The sequence below is a fragment of the Hirundo rustica genome, chromosome Z (assembly GCF_015227805.2).
Source record: "Hirundo rustica isolate bHirRus1 chromosome Z, bHirRus1.pri.v3, whole genome shotgun sequence".
In the NCBI taxonomy this organism is placed as follows: domain Eukaryota; kingdom Metazoa; phylum Chordata; class Aves; order Passeriformes; family Hirundinidae; genus Hirundo; species Hirundo rustica.
The window spans coordinates 40,533,045-40,559,735 of NC_053488.1; positions in this window are offsets into that span (position 1 = coordinate 40,533,045).

The following is a 26,691-nucleotide window of genomic DNA, read 5'->3' on the forward strand; positions in this document are numbered from 1 at the left end:
TACACAGATTGCATATTTGATCAGGGGGAGCGAGACTGAATAATTTCAGGTAATGAATATGTTTGAGAAAGTCAAATGTGTGTGGATGCAAACATTTGTCAACACATTAAGACAGTTTGAAAGGATGTATTTGCTTAGGTTTAGTAGGTCATGACTTCGATCGAGCATCAGAAGGCAGACTGATGCCAGTGCCATGGCTTCAGCACAGTGAGTAAAAACCAGCACTAAGAGGAAAGGGTGATTGATAATAACATAATCAAAGTATCACTGGAAAATTCAAAGGTGATAATACAGTTACAATGTAAGAAAAAGATTACTTAAGTTAATTCCTTAGAAATCTCAACTGCAGAAGGAGGAGAGGATTTCTTCCAAGGAAGCATTTAACTGCCTTTGCTGCTACATATTTTTTCCATTCCTGCAGTATCCTGCGTATCTTATTCACTGCATAACTTCCATTTTATGCAACAAATGAGGTAATAGTGTTATAAATTCTCTCCTTGTGTTTGCACATTCTGCAGTTGAGTACATCTTGGCTTGGTCCATTTGATAAAAAAAAGAGTAATGACCACTTAAGTAGATATGATGTCAGAATCTACCTTCCTTATGAGGGTACCTGAAAAGTAGATAATTGGCTAGGGACGACTAAGGAGTTGCAATTTCTGCTGTTGAAACTGAATGTCTAGATTGCAGATGAGAAAGTAGGTGGTGATTTAGAGCATTTAAGAGGCATGCCTCTTGTCCTGTAGATCACGTGTGGATCATAGCGTCCTTGTGAATCTATATCTTGTGTGTGATTCTGACAGCTAAATCTGAAAGAGGGAGAAAGTACATCTAAACAGATTATTGGAGGGCTTCAGGGTTGTTTGCTTGTGATCTTAACCTTTGTTTAGCTGGCATCAGAAAGCTGAATTACCTTTTCAAAGACCAAGTGAAGAATGTGCTCTAAAATAAAGGACGTAATTGAATGTAAGCATGATGTATATGCATGATAGCTGAGGACGTTGTCTCAGTTGTTCTTCGAGTTTGCATGAACTGAGAGGATGGAACTGAGTGGTCAGAACCTGACCTAGTGGCTGTGTCAACACACAGTATGACTGAATTGAAATTGTACACATAACTTGGACAAACTGGAGCATAAACACGCCCACTGCACTAAAGCATTGTTTTCTGAAAATACACAGAAACAGCTTAATTACATTACAATTTGCATTGGTCTGTTGCAGCATGTCACAATGGCTGATTTTTATATTTAATAGCAACATTCTCAGTCCCTAACACTGTACCCGGTGAAGACAATTACTAATCAGTGGGGATAGCTGGGATGCTGAACAAGTATCAGTTAACCTCACAGTCAATCTGGTTCTTTCTTCAACAGGACTGTTTATACCAGAAGGGTTTTACTCCCCTTTTGTTTGTATTGAGTTGTTTCCGTCATGTGAATGCTCATGTAAACATCATCTCCCATACCATCCTGAAAATCATTCTATGCTACTTACTTGACAAATACTGTATGTCTGTTTATGTTATTTGAGATAAGTGCTCACAACTGTCATCAGCACTTGCCTCTCCGTGATTTGGACTATGATGGAACTTCTGTGATAGTTTCTGCATGTTCTGGTTTATAATTCTATGGCAAGGAAAACATTCATACTGTGGTTTGATTGGAAATGTAATTTAATTACCTCTGAGAAAGCTGTTTTCTTAAAAGTCTCCTTTGTGCTTTTGTCTCTTCACCTCTACAGCAGACTTAGAGATTAGCTTGGCTTGGTCCCTCGATATGGGTATACTGTAATAGCATTACTAGAGGCATGTGTGCTCTTCTTGCCTCTCTGCCCTCACTGTTTTGTAGTTGTGGTTATATATATTGCTATAATTACAATACACTAATTATAATTTAAGAGTCTCATACTTGGGGGAAGTATGGAGGAATGTCCTCTCAGTCAAATACTGAGGTTCTGTTCTGCTTCAGATGCATTCCTCTGCACTATTTAGACAAAACAGAACCTGTGTTCCTTGTAATGGACATTTCCGGTATGTTACTATGTGCCCTAATCTTTAGAGGTAGATAATATATATTTTATATATATGTACTTATGTACTGTCTTTACATTATATACTATACATATCTATGTATCTATAAATTAGTATTATATTTTAAATTATCTATACAACATAATCATCTTCTAGCATACAGTACAAGAAATTATGATTGTATGAAATAGGTATTTTATGCCTGAGGCAAAAGAAATACTAGGTATTTTACCTTCATATTTGACATACTGCTCTTTGAACCTTGGGAACATAGAATAACTTAAAATTTCAAGGTTCTATCAAATTGTTGAAAGTGGGTACTTTGCTATTTGATAGTTTTCTATGTCAAACTCATAAACCTTAGGCAGATGAGAAAACCAGTAAAAAATTGTAACATTAGAAATACCTGAATTCAGTGCCATTCATCTTTCTGATTCTTTGTAAAATGCAGAGAAGATAATGTGCAGTCTCTTATTTTGATCTTGGACTGTGCAATCTAGGAAAATGTGCTTGGACTAAACTGTGGTATTTCTCTTGAAACATTTCTGGATATATATTAAGGAATTCTCTTCGTAAATTCCATTTCACTAAAAAATATAGAAGTAGAAGGAAGCCACTTGAAGATGAAAGTTAAACTTATTATTGCTTATGTAATGGAAAAGTTAAAATAGGAATTTAATATTTAATAATTAAATAATCCTCTTTACTAATGAGAAAAGCTGTTTAAAATCATGGGAGTTTTTTTAATGTTCTCATTTATCCATTGGTTCAAGCATTCTATGTATTAATGTTCATGAATGCCAGTGAAAGGAATAACCTAACTGGTGACTGAAAAAGCCAAAGACACGGAGCTTGTTTGCATCTGGAAACCCTGATGTCCAGTGCCAAAACTGTCAAGTGTCAAAACCCCTTACCCTAAGAAAGGTAAAGGTTTAGGCCTTGTTGCATGGTTTTAGCTACTCTTCTTGGTTAGGTATTTAGCCTGTGGTGATAAGTTGAGTGTAGTTAGAGTTTTTAATTTCATTACATGAAGTGTTTGCTTCTGCCATGAGAGGAAACATTTGTGACCTGGTAGTCTTGAGGATGATGTCTCTGAAAATAAAAAACCTTGGCAAGAAAATAATTTAAGAAATTTTAAGGGAGTTCAAAAAATAGGACAAGACACTTTTATTTTACTTTCCTCACCATCAAAATCCCAACATCTTAGGAGGTGTTGTGTTTAAGGCCCATAGCGGACAATAAAACCCTCTGTGACGGAGCTGCTATACTTTAAGCATGTCACTGTTTAAGCAATAGTTTATCTTTTGTTGTTTTATTCCTTCAGGGAGGGGAAGTGGGTGTTCAAAACCTCTGGGAAGTGTCAGTGAGTCTGTTCTTCCTGGCAGCAGAGAACTTTCATTTATAACCTTGCAGGATTGCAGTGTAACAAATTGGACGTCTGGGGGTCTGTGTCTGGCTTTATCTTTTGGTTTTGTTCAGGCAGTGAACTGGGAAGTAGAAACGACTATAGCTACCCAGTAGCTTGGTTTAGATGCACTGAGATGGTAGCCCACAGTGCAGCTGTGCTTCACAGCTGCAGAGGCTGCCGCTGAGCTGTGGTGCAACCTGGGATTTCTTCATGCTTGGCTTTGTGCTCAGACAGTCAAAGGGGAAAAACTATAAATCTTAAAGGGAAAGAAAGGGATCTCTTTAGAAGTGTGGTGATCTGCAGAGGAGGAGGGTGATGTCTCTGGGAAGAGTTAATATTGCTAAGCAGAATGCATGAGCAGTTGGAATGCTGTTGTTTTCTTGCTTCTGAGCGTTTTTTTTAAACAACTTTATTATAACTTTATTATTTCTAACACAGTTCTGAAAAGGTGATTTTTGAAAACTTTCAAACAAAACTGTAAAGAGAAGGGTATTCCTTTACTCAGAAGTGATTGATTCCCATGTGGATCATTATGAAAATTTGGAATCAGAATTCCAGTTACTTGACCAGCTGGAGTTGCTAATAGCACTAGATTACAATCTCTTTTGTAGACTAGCCAGTTAGGGGAAGAAAGGATGTAGTTGTTCATAGATGTCACAGAAACTGGTTGAAAACAAAAGAGTGCAGGCATCTGTGAAATCTTTGTTCTATTCTACAGTTTGGAGACAGTGTTTGTGTATTTAAGACAATGGATCATTATGCCCTCTCTATGTTGCATCTGTCTCTTGAAGTCTGCTCTGCTTTCTATTTCTTTATTGTTAGCCCAAGCTCTTCAGCTTGTTTCCAAATTAATGAGCTTCCTCAGTGTCCTGTATGGGGACCATCAATGAGTATTGGTGGAACAACAGGCAGGATTTCTCAGCTCTCAGTTCTGGTGCTACAGCAGCTTCTGGGGGCCAGTACCATAAATTGCATAAAAAGACCCAAAATGCTCTATAAATCCTTTTGTAATTGTGGAGTCACTCAGTTCATCTGTGGGAAGGATGTACATGTAGTCTGGTGATGGAGGAAGTGTATGAGGCAATGTAGTCATTTGTTTTAGTAGAGAGTTCAGAAAATAATATTGCTTCTCTTTAGGAGATTTGTATGGAGTGTGGGTAAACTACAGTGTTTAGAACCTGGCAAAAATTTGGCAGCTTTTCAGAAGGCTGTTACTGCGTATGATTGCTTCCAGTAAGCAATCATGCTTACTCTTGCCACCCACAGTATTTCTCCCCAAACATGCAGATAAAACAGGTTCTCAGTGAAATGGCTGTAGAAAAAACAGGAGGCAAAGTGAGATTGATTCCCTTTAGTCCCCTTTTCAGAACAGCTGTTTTAGTTGAAATTTATGAGGAAAATTCAGCCTGATGGAGACATGTAGCAGGAAGAATTTCAGCTTGAGCACTTATTTGACAGTTTTGAACAACTGAATTAGGATCCTGTAACAGAAAGAGTTTTGCAAACTTTATTGGTGGAAGTGTCACAGTGTGTATGATATGAGTAGAGGTGTACATTTGTATGCATAAGCAGATAGTATCAATGGCTCAGTTGTATGAGAGTATTACTGATCAGGTACAAAGCAATGGAAGAGGCACAGGTATGTCCATTTTAAGCTTTGCATGAGCGGTTCAACAGTGGTGCTACAACTGTAATGCAGGAGAACTCCTAACCTGTTGAAGACAATGAAGCTACTTCTTTTAGTCTAGCATAAAGGAAATATTTAAAGAGAGCTGAGCAGGAGTCTGCCTGCTGTCTCATTGTTTAAGTGTAGTCATTTGCTATAAGGCTGTGAAGAATTAAGTGTAGGAGGAGATATTTAAGCTATGGAGTAACAGCTGTGGAAAAGTTTGCCCTTTGCCTCTTTGTTGTGTAGTTTGTTCTCAACAGCTATACAGTATAGTTCCTCTGCTTAGGAGAGGAAAGAGTGTGAGTTTTTAATATGCAATAAACATATCTTCCTGGTTTACTTCTTTTTATTATTATAATGGAAAATAATATTTGAAACACTCAGTGTTTTTAGCTTAACTAAACAAGTAGTGGTAAAACCAACATTAGTCTCTAGGAAAATTGTGGGAAGGACTTCTCATGTCTCTATGCAGTAAAAATAGCTTTAATATATTGCATCAGCAGTTTCTTCTCATGAAAATATTTGGATGGCATAGGCTTTTTGCTATTTCTCTTTGGCCTGGTATGCACATACTGTAGTAATCAATTTTTTTTCATCAGTGTGTTACTAATAATGAGCCACCTAAGCTCTGAAAATCCCCCTCTGCTCTTAGCTGTAAAAGAATGCCTAAAGAATTTAGAGATGTCAGTCATCATCTGGTTTTTTAGCAGGGGTGTGTGTATGTGTGCAAAGGGATGAGGGGAAGAGAGCCCAAGCTGGAGTTCAGAAATTACACTGTGTGTGGTCTGAGGTTATTTCTCATTTCATGAAATGCACGCTTCATTCCTGGCTCAGACAAACTTGCACGTCACTGAATAAGTCCCTTATCCAGTTTCCAAAACATTGAAGAGATTTGAAAGGGCTCTGTGGGTGGACTGCTACTATCAGCAAAAGCAAATGTCAGCTTATTTAGTTAAGCATTTTTTAATACTTAAGCAGAATAACCAACAGCAACACTTGAACAGTTGTGGCCAGCCAAGGGAAGGAAGGGGAGGAAAAAACCCACACAAATTTAAGCAGTCGTATATTAATTAACATTAAAGGCTGCATTACAGTTCCTGGTGTATGAAGGTGCTGTCTGATCAGTCCAGGAAGAAGACTGGGGAATGATTAAATGAACTGCCTGTGCTGCTAGCAGTCAGTCCCCTGTGGTCCGGTCACAGTTTATTCAGCATTTCACCTTCCTTTAATCAAAAGTGGTGTAAAATTATTCTAGTAAGCCCCAAAAAGATGAATCCAAAGAATCCTTGTATCAAGCTGGTTTGGTGTCCAAAATCTATAAATGGCTCTGCCCTGGAATACTAGGAATGTCCATCAGCAAAGCATTATTGTAGCAAATTCTAGCTCTGTGATAAATCTCAGTATCCAAAATAAATGATGTTTCATTTCATGGCAGAAAGAAAATACAACAAACAAAATATTACTATTCATTCTATTTGAAATATTTTGGTCAGAATGTGGTTAAGTATTCCAAATCCTGTTTTAAATCCAGTATTCAGTGAGCAGAATATCTCTAATCTTGATACATTCCCTCCAAATGAGCAATATAGCTAGCTCTGCAATTGTCCAATCCACGTGTTTAAAGATTAACTTCATTATAGCTCAGAACTAAATCAAGACAAAATAATCTCTTTTAAAGTGAGTATCAGACAGAAATCTTGTATGCTGAGAGATCAGGATCTGTGAAAGCCTAGGCAGGACAAAATGTGCTAACATGATTTGATGAAAGCATCCTGTGACAGGTATGCAATAACAGTCTCCTTGCCCTGAGTAGCATGGTCTGGGTCCACACATCTGAGAGGTCTATCAGAGTGCAGGGTTAAATGCCTTTGCCCAAGGAGTGAGATTCCTGCTTCCTTGTAGCATGAGAGAGGAAATCATCAGGTTGTAGACAGGGTTTTACTGAAACCTTTGCAGCCCAGACAAATACTTTTTACCTCCCAGTACCAACGTTAAATTAGATGCCAAGGTAAATAAACAGTAGCGAAATGAATGCTGCCAAGAGTCTGTTGAATCATAAGGAAGAAACAAGAGGTATTTGACAGTTTTGTTTCTTCCATGGTATTAGAAACTCCTACTTGCTTAGTGTGGGCCAAAGACAGATGAACTGCCAAGCCATGTTACCTGGTGTCTTTTCAGGATGCATGGATCTGGAAAGAACTGGTGGCTGTTCAGCCTTTGTGCATGTTCACAGGCCACTGCTGCAGTTTGTCTCCATCACATCTTCAGTGTGGGAAAGAGGGGACAGGCTTTCCTGTTGTATTTCCCCACAAGACTAGACGACCGCTGATGGCAAAAGGGTCTGCTCTCTTTCACCGGGTGGGACTTTACAGCTTTTGTTCTCGGGTCCTGCCCTGCTTGGCTGGAGCCCATCCAGAAGGCTCGCTGGTGCCAGAGACCTTGCCCCTCCCATGTTGGGGCTTTTTCCCCAGGAGGCAGGGTCCAGAGGCAGGGACAAGACACCACCCAATAAGGGAGAAGTGGGAGGGGAACAGAGTTAGGTTACATTTCGGTGTGGGGGATGGGCACCCCCGGGCAAGGACAGATCACGTGATACATAGAAAAAACATTACAAATCTGATGAACTATAAACCCAATTAATGCATTACAACACTTAGCCTTCCCTTTGATGGCATATCTGCATTTGTGTCTCATTTCCCTCTCCCCACAGGGAAAGTGAGACACAAGGCAGGCAAATTGCATGTGCAAAATCTCTGTGATGGACTCAGGTTGACATAGATCTTAGCTGTGAAACTGTTCTTCCTTTCTTAGGAACAGTTGTGTAATCTGTGATCTGCCTGCAGGAGATTTTCTGCTGCACTGCTTGACAGGTCTGCTAAGCAGTAGGCACTGGAGGGAGTTGTGACATGGAATGCATTCAAGGGTGAATGACATGGAAATCCCTAAGGCATGTACAGTTACTCTCTGGACAGGTTAGACAAGACAGACCCTGTAAAGATAAATTTGTTATGTTTCACATAATGAAAGTTAACGGTAAACAAATCTGAACAGTGAAACAAGTTAGCTGATAGGGAAAGGTGGCATTTGAAGAAATTTTTAGTGTTTACTAGGGATCTATCACAAAAGGATCAGAAGAGATTTGAAAAATAGAATACTAATTCACTGCAAGTAATTTTATGTTTTCCCTGACCCTGGATGACAGCAATTGATGCTGAATGTTTTCACATATTCACAAGCCCCAAAGCTGAAATTTGATGTATTACTGTTTGTTTAGTCTGACTAGTTCTGGACAAGGTGTTAGTCTTTCATTCCTTTGAGCTCAAAGCGCATCAGCAAGTCCAGCTGCTGAGTATAGGGGTTTTCTCATCAGTTGTCTGCATTAGCATCTGGCTACTAAGACAAAGCTGTGCTGCCAGACTTTCACAACACTGTCCAGACAAGGCTTTCCTAGAGTTGGATGAGCCTAGGAAATAAGCCAACCAAACCTAAAACCCACTTAGATAAATCAATGTCAGTTTCAAATACCACACTTTAAAGAGCTAGCAATCAGAAAACCTCACTCTGTCTGGAGAAAGGCTCTGAACCAACTCCTATTAGGGGACCTGACTCTGAGATCTTGGTGGTAAATGACCACGTTACTCTGTGAGGCCTGTGGGTGTCAAAGAAAAGATGCATGTGAGAAAAGTCGGCAGCCAAAAGCATGGATATATTCTGAACACCAGAGATAGTTTAGTAGTCTGAGCCTGTTTCTGATTAAAAATAAGAGTCTTTCAGATGAATGGAATGTAAACCACATACCAATTATTGGAATCCCATAAAGGAAACTCCCTTTTCCGTCTGTCTATTCATCCATCCGCCCACCCACAAAAGTACAGTGTCTCAGAAATAACCCTCGGCAGAAATGATGGAAAAATTCAGTGATCGCTTCCTTTTTCCTTACCTCCCAGGTGCTGGATGACAACCAAAGAGATGAAATTGCAGTGGAGCCACTTAAATATTTTCAAAGAAATGGACCTGCTAATTAAAAGGATAGTATTTCCTGGCACAAGATAAAACACACAAAGTCAAATCTTGAGGCTTTCCTCAAGCAAACTTCTGTGGGAATGTTACTGTGTGAGGGCTGCAGGAACAAGCCTTTAAAGTAAGACCCACTCAAAGTGAAAGCATTCGATCAGTGCACCCATTAGAACAAAGTACTAAGGCATGCATATACCTGTTTCATTTGGCAAGTCTCTCACTCCTTTGTGTTCCCGTTGCACTTTTCATTGAGGTTTTCCATGTAATTGTTTGCAATAATTAATATTCTCATTCCTTACTTCTGTGAGGGAGAAGGCGTTTCTCCCAGGTCAGCTTTGCATTATAAGTGTTACAGTATCTGTTTTACAGATGGTAAAACCAAGACAGAAAGTTCAGAAACAGCAAAGCAGTGCTGGAGTATGTTAGAGTCCCATTCCTGTCTCTGACCACAGTAAACACTGCTGCTCCTAAGTATGCTCTAATCTCAAACACACTGCTAAAATGAGATTTTCCCTATATGAGTGAAGGCAGTAGATCTGTTTTCATGAACACTCTCTAACATCCCTGACACCACATGAAGGAATCTAGATCTATGGTAAAGGTAGTGCTGTGAAATGTTTTTTTACATTGCCACTGTAATTGCAGGACAGTTCAGTATCATTGCAAAGGCCATCTTTGGACAGCTGGAAGAAGTTTTAAATGTTAATAGTTTGGGCAAGGTTTGGGTCTACAGTAGTATTATGATCTAGTTCATGGTAATTGTTTTTTGATACTCTGCTGGCCTCTAGAGGGATAAATTATACAGACTGAAGCAGTAACCAAGGGATTTTAAGCAATACTGTCTGCTGTTCAATCTTCTTGCCAGGTAGTTCTTTCTTATTTGGCAAGGCCTTTAAGTAATGAGGCTTTGTAGCTCTTCGGAAACGCTTTCTCTTTTAACCTCCACATTTTTACTTCTCTCTGGCCAATACACGTAAGGTATGTTTCTTCTGCTTGAATAAATAAGGGTAGAAGATCCTAGTAATAAACATCGCTCAACAGCTGATGTGAGAAGCTCTGAGGAAAGTGTGCCAAAGGGGCAAGTAGAAGCAAGAAATGCAGAAAAGCCAAGACAGTGTTTCATGTGTAACATTTAGCCATGATTTAAAAGCTCCTAAATGCTAAGCATTCTTCTCATGAATCCTGTCATGTTTACTGAAAATAATGACTGCACTGTAAAAAAAAAAAAACATGACTTGAAATTCCCACAAGCCAGTAGATCTTCCTTGGCTTTTTCTACTTTCTTCTTTACTCACTGTAAGGATTTGCTGTATTCTCCAACTCATTCCCAGACTCTGTCCTAATGTTTTTCAGGATATGTGTATTAAATCTAACAGAAAAGGTGAAAATTTACTGCAGAGAGCAGAGAATGGTCTGTAAGCAGTAACTGCTTTCAGGAAATGTTGTTAACATTAGGTACATATATTCTTAATGCTTAAAGTGTACCTCTCTGTAACTTCAGAGTGTAACAGATATATTGGTGCATCTATGTGAAGGCCTGAGTTATTGTTTCAAAGTCTTTTATACCCCTTATCCAAGGAAGCAAAATGCTGTAAAAACCAAGATCTACGGCTGTAATCTACAACAAAACCAATTTTGCCTTCCAGTCTTGTATGGAAAAACAAAAGATTCTACACTGTTACCCTTAATGTAACCCCCAACAGTTACCTATCCAAATTTCCATATACTCTTCAATGTATACAGGAACCTAATATGTCAAAAGAGTGCAGTGTACTGGAGTGACAGGTAAGCATTTGGTGGAAAGTTTTAAAATTATCTGAATAGGTACTGATGCTTGCTGTGTGCCACTTGAGAAGCCAGATGAATTAGTCATTATAAATCTGATCTTCACATGGCTTTGTATTTAGTAAGAACTACTGTCAAAGTTTATGGTGAATCTGTGTAATTTGCTTATGCTATTAGTAAAAATGTGTTTCTAAGCAGAGAACAAATGAAACAAAGGAAATTCTGGCTGTCTGATCTAATTAGGAATATTAAGAGCTGTGTAGAGCTGCGGAGTTTCAATGTTGTTTTGCAGCCTTGGTTGGTGTGTGGTATATGAAAGGAGGCAACCAAAAAACAGTCATTGGCTCACATGGCCCTAAAAGGTATACTAGAAATTACTGGATTAGTGGCAACGGTAACTAGAATCAGAGAACTGCAACAGTGACATATCATCTGTGCAGCAAATAACTGGCCTCAAAGAGAAAGCACAAAGACCACATTCAGAAACTCTGTTCTTTTGTTGTGGGAAACAACCTCAAATGCAAATGCTTATTGATTTGTACAAACCTTGAAGAAACTGCTGGAAATTTAAACATATTTGAAAAATGCACAGTATGAGCCTTTCAGTAATAAAATACCAGGGTGTTCTGGATTCATCAGATTACAAATAACAACACAGAACTGGCTGAAAATGTTGCAATTCTGCAGCTGCTGTATGACATAATAATCAACGTGTTAAATGAGACTTAAAACAGAGCTTGATATAACCTCCATGCTTCCTCCATCTTCACAACTAGACTGTCACAGATGACCTAGAGGGACAAATATGCAAAAAATCTAGATGCTATGTGCAACTTAAACAAAGGAAATCCCTCTCTTTCTCTTGGGTGTTACTACAGTGAAGTTCTCATGTAGTTGTAAATAGCTGACACTAAAACTCTGTCTTGTGAAGTACAGGAGTGTTGAGTTCTTTGGCAGAGAGCAGAAAAAGAATATTCATTTGATATGCAGAAGTACAGAATAAAAAGGCAGCTTACAATGAAACCTATATAATGTGCTGAATTTCACCACCTTTCCTCAGTCAAGCTTTGGTCTGAATGACTCATTATGCTCTTGAATTTGGAGGCCGTAGAAGGCATGTGGTGTTAGTGTATCTGGCCAAAGTGCCTGAGGACACAGAAAGGAGGGGAAAAAAAAGAGTCCTGCCTAAATAAAAATGGTGCTTCAGTTTCATTTGTGTCAGTGTTGGATCAAAACTCCTGGAAGGTCTGAGAAGCCCATTGCAGATTTATCTACATGGATTAAATTCATACCATGTGCAGGAAGGTCCTTCCACTCCTTTCATTTCAGTCTCCCACATCAGCAAAATGTCACAGTGCTTGACAGAGTAACTTAATGGCTATTAAGGGCTGCTGCATAGGACATTATTTTCTTGTATTGCAAATAGCCAATTTCTAAACCTTGCTCTTGGAGTACATGTGAAGGTCCTACGAGAATGACAGAAAAATGTGGTCATTTATGGTACCAGCTATTAGGATAGTCATTCCAGGGTATCAGTCAAATTACAGGAGCTCGTTGTTTGCCAGTGGAAGAAAGAAGTATCAGTGGTGATAAGAAGCTGGCAACAGTTATTTTGTGTCATAGTCTGATATGGTGAGGTGAGATCTAATATGGTCCCACAACATCTTAACAGTTATGTTAAAAGGATTGACTCATATACAGGAATGACTGCCCATAGCATTCTTTAGTTGAAAGCAAGGTGGAGTAATTAATTTGTTTTCTCGGGTGGTTGTTGCCATGAATTGTGGGTCTTCTATGCTTCAGGTTGCATCAGATTCTTGGGAAGCTGCTGAATCAGAACTCTGAAAAATGTAACCGGATATTCAGACACAACTAGGAGGGAAAATGCCCCTGTAACTTAACTTTTTAGTATCTTCTTATACATTCATAAGAGTTTAAAATCAGAAGGGATCATTAGCTTCTTCCACAAAATTTGCTCTACATTAGGTCATTAAGCATACTACAGTATAGGTATGTTAAACAGCCTTCACTGTGCTTTATACAGAGTATAAATATATGTTCTGTGTGAAGGTCAGCCAGAGCAATATGTACATAAATAGCCTTCAGATGTTCATTATAATCAACAAATCTTAGTATTTGAAAGCCAACCAATATTTCCCCGCTATTTTCCTGAGTCAAGAACACAAGATATGTGAAGAGCCACCCCATCAGCCATTCTTATTCATCAGTCTACAGTGTCAAAACCAAAAAAATGGAGTTCCAGTAAACCAGTAAATTTTTAGTTGTTTGTTTGTTTTGATTGTGGAAAACAGCAGTACAAGAATCTGTGAAGACTTTGTGTTTTCCCAACTCTGTACAACTGCCTTACTTGGGTTTGAAATTGCTGAATAGCATTTCCAATGGGAACTCTAACGTGGAGTACACCTTTAATGACTAGATGCATTTTCCTCAGTGAGATTTCAGAAAAATTTCAAGAAAGGGAAGAAACACATTGGAATATTAGGAGAAAACTGCTACTTTCAGTTTGCATTGGAGACTTTTTCTGACAACCATCTGAGAGAGCCAGTTCAGCCCACTGAATCCCGTAACTGAAGGGGCTGGAGTCATTAAGGGCATACTTTGTTATCTGGAGGGGATTTTTAGTTCTCGTTATTGAGGAAACTGGAAGATGTTGACTGACTCAGGGAGAGTTACATGATAAAATTTGAATTCTCTTTCTCTTAACACCTTTAATATGCATCAAACTGTCAAAAATTTGTCAGAGTATTCCTTTCTGCAGAACTGCAGAGCATTCACAAGAGCTGTGAAACTCAGTGGAAGGGTAGAAAATGTAAAATTCCTGTTAATTCCAAAAAGTTGAAAGAAAATTTAGGAACATCACTTCAGACACCCTGAAGAGGTGATCCTCTTGGACATTAATCTGCTGTGCTCCAATATCCATGCCTTATAGTAGTCCCTCACTTCATAGGTTTGGTATAAATGCAGTCTGTGAAGAACTCAAGTATTATAATGAGAAGGAAAACAGAGAGACATGCAGGAAACTTGGCTCTTCGGTCTTCAAAATTGTCTCTGAATTAAGCAGAAGACACATGCTGGGAATGGGACACAGTGACGACTAGCAGCCCACTCTGTCAACCCTCACAGTATCCTAAGGCGCACACACACAAGTGACATCACATTCTGGTATTCTTAATTTTAAAGAACTGAATCTGTGAATTCATTGTGGATTTTTAGTCCTACATGTGTGCACCACACACACAAAATAATGTGTCCCTAATAGCTTTGCTTTCCATCATTCTTATAATCCTAACTCCAACTGGAGTTTCCGAAAATATTCCTTGTATTTCTTTACTTCTCTTTTACTAGAAATATCCTTGGTGGGTTGTTTGTTTGTTTGTTTTGTTTCATTTTGTTTCATTTTGTTTTGTTTTTTGGGTGGAGGGTGGCGGGGTTTTTTTGTTTGTTTTGGTGGTTTTTTTTTGGGGGGGGGTGGGTTTGTTTTTTTGGTTTTTTTTTGGTTTTTTTTGTTTTTTTTTTGGTTTTTTTTTTTTTTTTTTTAACTAATTGCATCTCTTATATCTGAATCAGAGAAGTAAGTATTTGTTTGTCCACATCATGCCCACCCTCCCTCCAGAACTGGAAAGAAAATCTAGGTCTTTGCATCCCATATGATTGTCCTATTCTTACCTGCTCTGGTTATCACTTCTGTAAGTGATCATTTATGGAAAAAGGCTTTTCCAGTGGCTGGACACTGTAACACGCTCCCCAGAGAAGTGGTCTCCAGCCTGACAGAGCTCAAGAAGAATTTGGACAATGCTCTCAGGCACATGATTTGACTCAGGAATGGGCCTCTGCAGGGCCAGGAGTTGGACTCAATGATCCTTGTGGGTCCCTTCCAACGTAGCTTATTCTATGATTTTATGATCCAGCTGACAAGTATTTGACATCTGCTTTGGTTCCACTTCCTTATTGCCTGCACTATCCTTCTTTCTGAGGGTGTCCTGTCTAATGTTTCAGTGAAGAGGTTTCTCTAATACTATTAGTAGTGTTCACAAAAATTGTCTCATACAAAAGCACAAGACAGTGCATTCTTTTCCCAACCCAGCGTGAGTTGCATTCTCATCTTTTGTATAGGTGGTACTTAAATTTGTCTCATATCTCCCTTTAGTATTATCAAATACTACAGGTCTTTGCCTTCTACCAGTAAAAGAAACCTCATAATATCTTAATAGTCATCTTTCAGTATGTTTCTTACTTCAAAGATACCATTGTGACCTTATTGAAATTTCCCTTCTTGAAGATATATCAAAATTGTCGTTACATATAATCATCACTGCAAAAAATAAGAGGCTGTCTAGAAACAGTATACATTTACAGTAACTGTAGGGACAGGGCTGAAAGATCACACCTATGGATGTAAGCCTCAGCGTGTGAGAGCCTCTTCCAAACATCACTCCATAAAACAAAGGAATTTTGCACTGTGCTGCTCTCACCGCCCAAGTCAGTAGGACATTTCTCATTGATTACATAGAAAATAGATAAATTTGTAATGAAACCAACAAACATCTAGTTCATGTATGTGCCATATTTGACATTCTATGCATCGTTCTTTATCTAGTTCATAGAAACCAAAAATAGTGTTCTTTGGTGGAACATTAGACCAAGGCACTGCTGGGTTCTTCAGGATTTGCAGTTTCCAGATGTTTTTACACAAGTGTTCGAAGCTGAGGTGTTGAGTGTGTGGCTTTCATTTTGTCTTTCTACATTATGCTCTATTGGCCCTTTGTCTCCCTTTCTTTGTGTGGTTTTGAGATGGTTTAAGGTAAGGGTGTATATTGCCTGTCTATTTTTATTTGGGCTCTGGATCCAATCAGTGCTTCTAGTAATTGAATTAACTTCTTCCTCTACTTGTTTTTTATAAGCTTCTTTACACTGTCTGAGTAGTTGCATCTTTCTTTGGCAAAAATATTTGAAACTGCTAGATTGAATGAAACAGAAATTTTCAAGTTAATTCATGAACTCTGCTAAAGAAAAAATTATGTGAAAAAATAAATCACTGCTTCGAAAAGACCTGTGTGTTTTGTCTTGTAAAAGAGCCTTCAGATGTTCTTTAGTACTAGCTGTATTTATTTTTATTACTCTTCCTAATATCTAATAATGAAATCTTGTATTTATGTGCCTCATCTTCAAAGTGCTTTTAAAACATTTGCTATCTGAACATCTGCAGGACGGGATGTCCATCTGCTACACAAACTAATCTTAAGTGAGTGCAGGACAGCTCTACCACATGCCAGATTTTGGGAGGATGACTTTGCTTCAACTTTATCTACCACTTGCCCAAATGTTTACAGCATATTTTAGACATTCTTGGTGGTAGATTCAAACATGCTTTAGCAAAATAGTACATTTCTCTATGACACAAAAAATGAATTTATTTATTTTGCATCTGGGGTTTTCTAATATATGCTACTTGGTTGCCTTAATCACACAATCCTGTGAAATTCTAATGCAACATAAATGTATTTTAAGATGTTCCATCCCATCTGAGTTTATTTACCATGTTCTTCTTTCACTCTGACAATTTTGCATTTTTACTGTTGGTTTAATTTTTCCATCACACTCCAGTTATATGAATTTAGTGTGTTTCCTGTTGTGTAACCTGGTCAAATTCATGTCTTCTACAAGAGTCAGACTTTGCCTCTATGGTGTTGAAGGGGAGTTTCAAGCAAGGTAAGTTATCACAACTGATTAACTTAGTTGTAAAATACTCCCTCCCCAGACCAAAACTTCAGTGTCTACAGCTGCGGTGGAAATGTTTAGTATCCAACAGGGCTACTCCCTGCCGTTTGTGATTAGTCTGTGACTATCACCTCCCAGCCCCAGAGACAGAATGCTAACAGAGTGGTTCTTGATCCTGCAGAGCTAGCTATAACCCAGCAGTGACTTATGGTGATTTTCTGTAGTTTGGAGCTAATAGGAGAGTTTGTCAGGAAAGCAACTCAAGAAGTCCTTCTCCACAGCATGTCCCATAGATCCCTGTACAGCAGTGGAGGTCAGGAGTAGCCTTCTGTATCAATGAGATCACACTGTTAAAACAAGAATTAATTGAACTGGTAATCAAATGAATATTTGCTCTTGGACTTTGTATTCTTGAGGATCTCTTGTTAATCTTATATCAGTGTGAGTCTAGTTTGTTCAGTGGAACAAAGAAAAAACCCCTCTGAAACCTCAGTTTTACACAGACTTAAAAAAAAATCATCAAATTGAAATTTGGAGCTGATCTTTTACCTTCTGCTCCTAAGCAGTCAGTTAGGGCCTATTTGCCCTGCTTGAACATATTTAATTTTTCTTTTTTTCACTTTGATCCTTTGGTAGTTGAGATTGGGAAATGGCAGATGAACGTGTTTTATGGGAAAGTTTAAAGGAAGAAGTTCATGTGCAGCGTGTTATCAATCATGTCCTGTAAATATGATTACAGCATTTACACTGTTTCACATCAAAAGCCAAATGTTTTGTGTCATCTCCACCATCTTTAAGGGAGCTTTTTTAAATTGTAGCAATTCCTCTTTGAAACTGGGTGCCTGTTGCCAGCAGTGAAAGCAGCAGCACTCTGATCTGGAAAAATCTGGTAGCAGAGGCTGGAAATGCCAAGCTGCTAGTCAGTGCTGTGGCTACCTAGGGAAGGACCAGAGATTTGCCATCATCTGCTCCAGCTGCAGTGAGGAAGTTGGCATCTCTCCTCCTGTACTTGTAATGGAATCAATATGGGTGTCTTGCTACAGCATCTGTTGAGACACGTGTCTTTAACCACTGCCCCCTCATTATCCTAGTGGGGTTAACTTTGATTAATCTCCTTGGGTATTTTGTTTACAGAATTTGATTTCATTTTACTTGGATTTTACAATTATTGGTGTGGTGGTGGTTTTTTGTTTGTTTGTTTGTTGTTTTGTTTTGTTTTGTTTTGTTTTTTGGGCTTTTTTTGTTTTGTTTTTAATTTGTATCAGAACAGAGCAAAAGTAAGTTTTTTTCTCATTGTGCCTGGGGCCATGGATGTCATCAAAGACTGGATCTGAATTTTTTGCTTGTTATTGAGACAAATTTAAGTGCAATTATTTCCAATTACATTTTTATCTAGCGTCGCTGTCACCCATAGTGTACACCTGGGTAGCAGTTTTTACGCAAGAAAAAGATTCTGACTTTGAGGAACACAGGGACGGAGCATGATTTGCTCTTCCCTTATTAACTACACATCAATTCTCCTGTCAAGGATTCTGGGTAATGTAGTCCACAGGGACTCTCCTAGGGATAAATGATTCTTGATGGTTAATGTTTGTGTTGCAAGAAGTTATTTGACAAAGAGCCCTAGGCACAGGAACCTAACACAATACAATTTTTCTCCAAAGAGTGGGCTCTGGGCCCATGCTGTCTGCAGAGTTTCTCAAAAAGAGAGCTCATGAGACCCTACACAGCAGGACTTGTGAGCATGGGGAGGTGGAACAAGGACATACACTGGAAAAGAAGTTTAGCCTCTGGGTTCTGGAATCTGGGATGCAGGAACAATGGGAACAAAAATGGTTGGTTACTGAAATTCTGTTCTAAAGGAAATTCCTATGGTTTCAGACAAAGCTTATTCCAAAACAGAAAAAAATGCTAACATGTTCCCATTAAGCAAAAGTCTGCCAGGGTTTGATTACTGTGGTAATATTTAAAATTTTGTTTCAATATTAGTGTTGTAGTTCTATGGAACTTTGCAGATTAAATTAGCCTATATTATATATAATGTTCATAGTATGTAACTATTTAGCATTTTCTCTATGTACATTACAGTGTTATATAAACTTTGTCACTGTCTGAGCTAACTAAAGGTAACTAAAGTTTAACCAAAGTGGAGAAATAAAATTTGTGTATTTCAAACATTTCCTGATGAATTTGTGGAAGCCAACCCATTCCAATAAAGCTTTCTCATACTGACAAACTGGATATTTTTAACTCACCTAAATGGGGACATCAGCAGTTATGTTCCAGTTGTGGCCTAATGGACGCAGTTCCTTTGCTACCAACTGTGGGAGGTCAAGAGCTGTTCTGTTAACCTCATCCTCCAGTGTTGTGCTAGGTCCAGATATTCAAGTCAATAGATCAGGATTTAGCATATTAGCAGTTTTTCTTCACTTCAGTTTGCAACACCGAAGTGCTGAGTTCTAGGCAGTTTCTGTGCTATTGTTGACTGATCAGACACCTGCTCCAGCACTTCATCACATCGGGGAACAGTGATCTTTTCTATTCTGCCTGTTCCTCTGCACAACCAATATTAGACTTGTAGGTAGCACCAGCACTGTCACAGTTAAAACAAAGCTATCATAACTTAAATTTTTAAAAATCTCTGGAATAGAAATTTAGTTGTCCATGATAGATTTTCAAATTTTGTTATACAATTAATGATGAAAATTTCCTTCTTGATTTGCTCAGAGGCACCTTGGTGCATCTCTTTGGGAACCAGCACCTGGATCCAGCAATTAGAAAATTATAACCAGAGTTCTGTGCAAACTCATATTTGTGGAGCCATGATGCTTTGGCCTCCTGACTTCTAGCAAAATGGATATTTGCACCCCTAGCTGGCAGTAGTGAGAGATCAATGCATCTGTCCTAATCTTTGGTTAGAACTAAACGGAAAGGACACAGATGGGGATAAACAATAGAAATAGCTTGTAGTATAGTCTCTGTACCAAATTAAGATTGTAAATCAGGACAACAGTGATTTTATCAAACACATGTTGATGAAGAAAAGGGAAGGTAGCCTGGATCTGCAATCAAGGCTCATGTTTGTGCTGGTAATTGCAAACTTGATTTCTTTTTTTAAAGTGGTATATGCTAAAAGTGGCTGTGATCTCCCACTAGAACTCACAAAGTATAATTGAAATCTGTGCATCTGAAAAATTTGTCCATTGTGTCTCTCTTCATAGAAGTAAACAGTTTGCTTTTGCATGTTTCCACCAACAGGAAGAGACCAGTTTACATGCGTATTTCAGCCTCAGACATTTAATCAAGTCAGTAGGAGCAGTGGCTATGCCTTGCCATCAGGAGGGGCAGGTGTCCCCCTGTACTAAAAGCACACCTGACCCACCATACATACTGATAGTAGCAGACAGCTGTCCTTCTGGGAAGAAGCCATCCTGGGGAGCTCTGACCTAGCTGGCAGCCTATGACATGCAGTCCAACAGAAGCGGTGACCATTTCTCTATTGACAAAATGTATCAATTGCCAGACACAATGTCTTATCATGTGTCTTGCTCCATGTCAGCCCAGCACCTCTGAGACACATCAGACCACCAAGGCTAAGATTGGTTTGTATGCTTCTGGCAGTTTTCTATCTCTCTGATCATTCAACTACTGGACATCCTGCCAATGACTAACAAAATGAGGCTAAAGCTGAGGTAGAAATGAGAGATTTTTCAAAAGGTTCAGCAGCTTTAGCTGCTAGTTGATACACAGGGCATTTTGTATCTTGAGAATTCATCTAGATTTGTCACTGCTTCACTGTAGTCAGGGGCAGTGGCTGAAGTAAAGTATCATTCTAGTTCCTCGGGTTATTGGGTTTTATGTTTAAACCCTCTTTTGCTTTCCTTTGACACCTTATGAAAAATTCAGCTGCTCAAATACAGATGTCTAGAGTAATTTCAGGTGCAATGGTGAACCATGCCTTACCATCAGCTGTGGCCTTGGAGGGCTACAGATCTCCCACAAGCACTTTATGAGGGTTTCAGGGGCCCACAGTAGCCTCCTGCCTCGATGCAACTGCAGTTGGTGGATACCTCCCATGAGCTACCTTAGTTAGAACACTGCTGTGTTATGGAGTAATAGCTCTGGCTTTTTACCAGTTCCAAGCTGCTAAGAAGAGGAAATCGATGTGTTATTGCACAGGATGAAAAGACCAACAAAGAAAAGTTGTATAATTCCTTGTGTTTTTAGCTGATATTTCAGGAAGAAATTACTTCAAAGCACTTCCTATGGAGTTTGTTCAGCCTTGAGCTCCAAGTATTTATTGTTCACTTTTCTGAGGTCCAGAGTGCTTAACCCCACTGCAAACTTCATCTTTGGCCTTGATGGAAGCCCAGTCTACTCCTTGGTGTGAAAGAGGCCCATGGGAGTGGCAGCTCTCTGCACATCCATTGAGGTCTACAGGGCTAGGTCCCAACCTACAGCACCCCCACACACCCCAGTGCTATCAACCCCAATATTCTGCTAGCCAGAAATTCCCTGAATCAGATTTGGGAGGCTGCCACCAGCCAGGCTCCTATGTAGACAGATTTGTGCTCATGCTGTTGACTCTCTCCATACTTCCTGTAAAATCAGCTCTGCACCGTGGTTGTGACTTCTCTCAGTGCTTGGTACAGGCTCTCAAAGTTGAGAACAGAAAGCGAAACAAAGCCCTCTGCCACCCCTGGCTGAGCCTTTTAAGTTTGTTACTATGCCAAAAGCTGTCGCTTGTAAACTCAGTGTCCTTCTGTAAGTCTTCTTAGAAGAATAATTTATTTGCAATCAAAACATAAACAAGTTTCAATCAACCTTTCAAAACTCAAACTTTCAAAAAAGAGAACTTTTCAGTAAGCATGTAAATGAAGACCTCCAAAGAAGTATTTTCCCTTTCTTCATGAATTAAAACTCTCCTGCACCTGAAAGGAGACCTTTACTTCACTCTAGTCACTTTATACCCATTATTCAGGCAATGTTTACACCTTTCTCACCATACCTGTCTTGAAATGTTGTCCTCTGCCATGCCTTCTGTTTGTCATGCCTGATTTAGCTTTACATTATTTGGGACAGGGAAAATATCTGCATTTGTAAAATGTCCAGTAAATTTATCCTGCTGTATAATTTATGATTGTAAGTACAGGACATATTTCAGTTTGTCATTCCAACTTACATTTTCAAAGCCATAAATAAAATATTTATGAACAAGGTCTTGAACATTTTATTTTTAACATGTTATACTTGAATATTTAATTCAAGAATGGATAAATATTGAAGTTGTGTGGACAGAACATAGTCCTTACTTTTTTCTTCTTCAGGCAATATTGAGGGGCCAATGCCCCCTTCATTATCCCCAGAAAAGGGATATTATACTCTGCTTATGAGGACCCAGTGTACTATGTGTCACCAGACAGGAAGAGTGAGCAATGATGGCTACAGTTAAAAATGGGTTTGGAAAGGACAAACAATGATTCCCTTTCAAAAGCACTTGTGAACTAAGCTGATATACAGAAACGTTATTTTGATATAGCACAGTGTGGGTATGAATGTCCATTTTTAAGAAAATATTGGAGTGCGCTGTTGCTCTCTTGTCCCATATGGTTATGCTTTTCAGCACGGTTTGAACTTGAAGCATTTTCCATTTATTTAAAAAAAAAAAAATCCTTAACAAAATATTTTTTCAAAAAACTTTCAATTCCTTTTGCAATTCACATGCAGGTCTCTGCTTATGATACTTTGTAATCAGTTAATCGCTTGTTCTCGGTTTCCTTGTCCCTTTCCTGTGTTGTATATGCATCTTATACCCACAGCTCTGAAACTTTCCTAACTGGTTTGAGAGTGTGGAAAGGTTAGACTGCCTCGCTGTTGCTCCAGAAATCTTAAGTTATCTGCTATGACAGTGTGTAAAATCTCACAGACAAGGTGTGCTGCGTTTTTGTTACAGACTCGAACTTATCCTCTGTGTTAATGCACTCACTGACAAGAGTTTCCTGCTGCTTTTCCCTGTGAGTCTGTCCTAAGTCCTGGGCTGAGGATGGATATTGAGATTATGTATCGCACCATTATGAAAAAGAAGGATCCCTTTATACATGGGAATATGTTCATGCAAGGTTCTCTGGGGCACCTGGCGAGGCATCTGAGGTTCTACTCTGGGAGCTCACTTCTGCACTGATGCTGGAAACACAGCTATAAATAGGTCATCCTCTTCAGGAGGTGACATCCTTCAGGGCAGGTTAAACACACAGCCTTTCCAGCAGCCATGGAAATGGAGACAAAAATATGCTGAGCCTTCTGGAAAGACAGGTAGACTTTAAGTCTCACTGTCACAACCACAGATGAGAATGTTTGTTTATTAAATGTCTTTTTTGAGTGTCACATTTTTTTCATCATAGTAATCAAAATAAAAGAAGTTTATCTTTCCATATGTAACCTATTACTGGCTGAACCATAAAGACACATGCTCATTCTACATCTACTTCCCTGGTGAATTTTTATAAGGGAAATGAGAACATAACAATCTATTAATCTGTTTTGTGTTACTGAGAGAATGAAATGGCTGTGATACATGGCTGATAAATGAATATATATTCTGAATTAGCCAATTTCTGCTGTGCATGCAGTACATCCATGCTGAAATTAGTTACTACATTCTGTTGTCCCCTGAACATCCTGTATGGATTTTCTGTGGTGGTTTAATACACCCAAATTAGTACATCTGTAGCCTATCACCATCCACTGCTCTTAACCTTTGCATTCCATGTATGAGAGATGGTGGCACTTGGAGTCTCAGGATAACATTTCCCCTTTACAGCACTTCAACATAAAATGGCTGGCTAATGCAAATTACTGGGGGGATTTGTTTGGAGTTTTGTTTTGGTTTGGGTTTTGCTGTTGCTGTTTATTTGAGGGGGGTGGGGTTTTGTTTGTTTGGGGTGTTTGTTTGTTTGTTTTCTCTTTTTCTTTTCCTTTGGCAAGTGTTCACTGCATTGGTTAGCACTTGTTAATTCTGCATTGTATGTGTACCTATACACCACTATTTCACCTATAGCTTCTATTGTTCACTTGACAGAGCTAGGAGGCGGCATTCAGTACCCAGTTTGAAAGCCACCTTGAGATGTGAAGAGAAATAAGTGCTTAATATCTGCAAAAAATAGTCTATGTGATGTTGTTTAGCATGAGTAGCTAGGGAGTACCTAAGACTAATCTTGCTGAGGATTAGACAACAGCAGTGTAAGGAACAAATTATGAGGTTTGCCAGTTCCCAAAATCAAATGATAATGGATCAAGCCTTGTAAGTTTGTGAAACTGCCATAAATCAACAGTTTGAAATAATATGAAAATGGAAGTCACTTTCTTTTTCTTTCTCCTTTTTCTTTTCTTTTTTCTTTTTTCTTTTTCTTTTTCTTTTTCTTTTTCTTTTTCTTTTTCTTTTTCTTTTTCTTTTTCTTTTTCTTTTTCTTTTTCTTTTTCTTTTTCTTTTTCTTTCTTTAAGATTTGTAGCTGCACCCTCACTTTTCAGTCTTATTTAAGTAGTCCAGGTGCAAGTCATATCACTTGATTCATAAACTTAGCTTCTCAAGGATTTAAGAAAGAGGTTCCATATATCCTGAGGATCTGGATAAAAATAATGCCTCAACAACTAAGAAGATTAAAAAGCGAGCTTTAAAATACTTGAAAATATGTCAGTAATTCAACTGATTTGATAAAAATTATGCAGTATTTGCATAATTATCTTTAAAGAAAGACAAAGTTTCTGTCCTTATGAGTCTTTATGTGTGTTCCAGCACCTTCTGGAATCACCTGGAACAATAGGAGAATGATTTCCCTAACCTCAGAACAGCTTTCAATAAACTCTTCAACAAGGAAGATCAGAAAGCTAGATCACAGCTAGGGAAGCTGCAGAACATGAAGAAATACAGGGCACTTGGGGTAATTTCTGTGGATGTTTTTCCTATTCCTGTTCTTCCTACAACTGATTCACAGGTGGTGTTCAGCTAGAGAAGTGAGCTCTTGTTTCAAATATGGGACCATTTAGAACTTGCACTTTTACCATGTTTTATTCAGAGGGAGAGTAAATGTATGAGGATTTACTATTAACTTGCCTTCAAATACTAAGTACAAAATAAAGGCATGTGAAATACATCTCCAACTGAAAAACTGTATCATTTAAAGCTGAAAATGAGTGTAAGCTAGACTTCAGATGTAACACTGAAGATTCAGAAATAATATATGACTGAAAAATAGAATAATGAAAAATAGATATGAATGTGAACATCCAGTATCAATTCTGTGCCATAAATGTCCAGTGACAGGGTTTTATTCCTAGAAATTCCACTCTCACTGATTAACAGCAGACTTCTGTGCACACTTTAAGCTCCCAAATGTTTCTTTCAGCTTCCTTGGGACTGAGCAGATGTTAAAGTTTCTTCATATGCTTGAGGACTTTCCTGAGTTTATACAGAGGCAGGCTGTTCCTTGCCACTGTCAGATGGACTAAGACCCCATTGACTTGTCTAAGCACTTCTCAGTCTGCAGATGACCAATTTCTGCCTCTTGCCTCTGTGTAAGTTTTTTTTGCTTGACTGGACGGCAGGACAAATAGGGGCCAGAATGTCCAGACTGTTTCAGATGGAGCTACCCACACATATTCCAGTCTCATCTAAGTGGACAGTTTTCTTCCCACCAATTATCATGAGAAGGCGGCTTATGAAACTGATGCTTAGTTCCTGGTTTGAAAATTCTAAATTTCTGGAATCCAAATCACAGCAAACCTGTGATAAAATCCTGTGGATATTATCAAAATTTCCATAAGGGCTAGGACTACTTAATCATGGTCTACAGACCACCAGAACATTGTTTATCTTTCCAAACCCTCGTCTGATATTTTACCACTATACCTTCCTGCTAATCCTAATTTTGATCAGTGTTGGTAACAGTGGTTACATATAATTTCAAATCTGTTTTAAAAGTCTCATAGTTGCTTCAAAGTCAACAGAAGTCCATGGTATTCAGTGCCTTGATGTTGAGTATAGAAAGGTGTGCAAGTGAAGACCTGCCCATCACCTTGCCCTCTGTAAGTGCCTGTACAGAGGCACGAGGGCTGGGTGACAACAGACCACAATTTTGTCCACAAACACTTTACACAGAGTCTGGGAGAACCAAGAAGCATAGGCAAAGTCATTAGGGAATTTTTTCACCCCATTTCCCTCCCTCTCTCTGTGATTCCTTACAGGCCTTCCAGGTATAACAACAACCATAAAAAATTAGGATTCTTAAATCAGAGGAAAGATAACAGACTTGGATTCTTTTTTGAGTTTGCACAACCACCATCATCATCTGGCTAACCATCACCATGTAATGAGTAACTTAGATCAAAAAAAGTGCTTTATTTACTGTCCTCTCACATAAAGGCAGACTAAGAAAGAACTATTTATGTACCATTAAAGCTAAAGCAATACAAAGATAATTTAATCTAACAGTAGAAAAAAATCTGTCAGGAAAAAAATTCCACTCTCAGGAAAAGCTTGTTATAATTTTTGCTAGTTCAAAGTCCAGGAATCCTAATGTATTTCAGCCACTAATTAGTTGTTGGGATTATTAAAATTTTCAATTTATTGTGCTTATACATTCCAGAGATTAAAAGGACAGATACATCAATGCTCTGAAGAAATGCTGTCTAAAATGCAGTCATTCCAACAGAAAACAAATTGATGGTAATATTACAAATACCTGGGTGTGAAACAGTAGACATTGAGGTGGTTCACAAAGAAGTCATTATACAGGTGCAGCAATTGCAGCCCAGTCTTGGTGAAGGTCACCAAGCACAAACCTGTTTTCAGAGCAGAGGGGAAATGTACCCAGAAATGCACACTTAGCAGGCAGGTTTATGAGTGCAAGTCTGCTTTGTTGCACAAAGAGGTGAACATGAAGCAACACCCAAGCATCCAGCCAGGATTTCTAAGACTGACAGTGGTAGGCTAATGAAAAATATGAGATTGAATCCAAGTGTCGTGAGCCTGTCATGTCCATCATC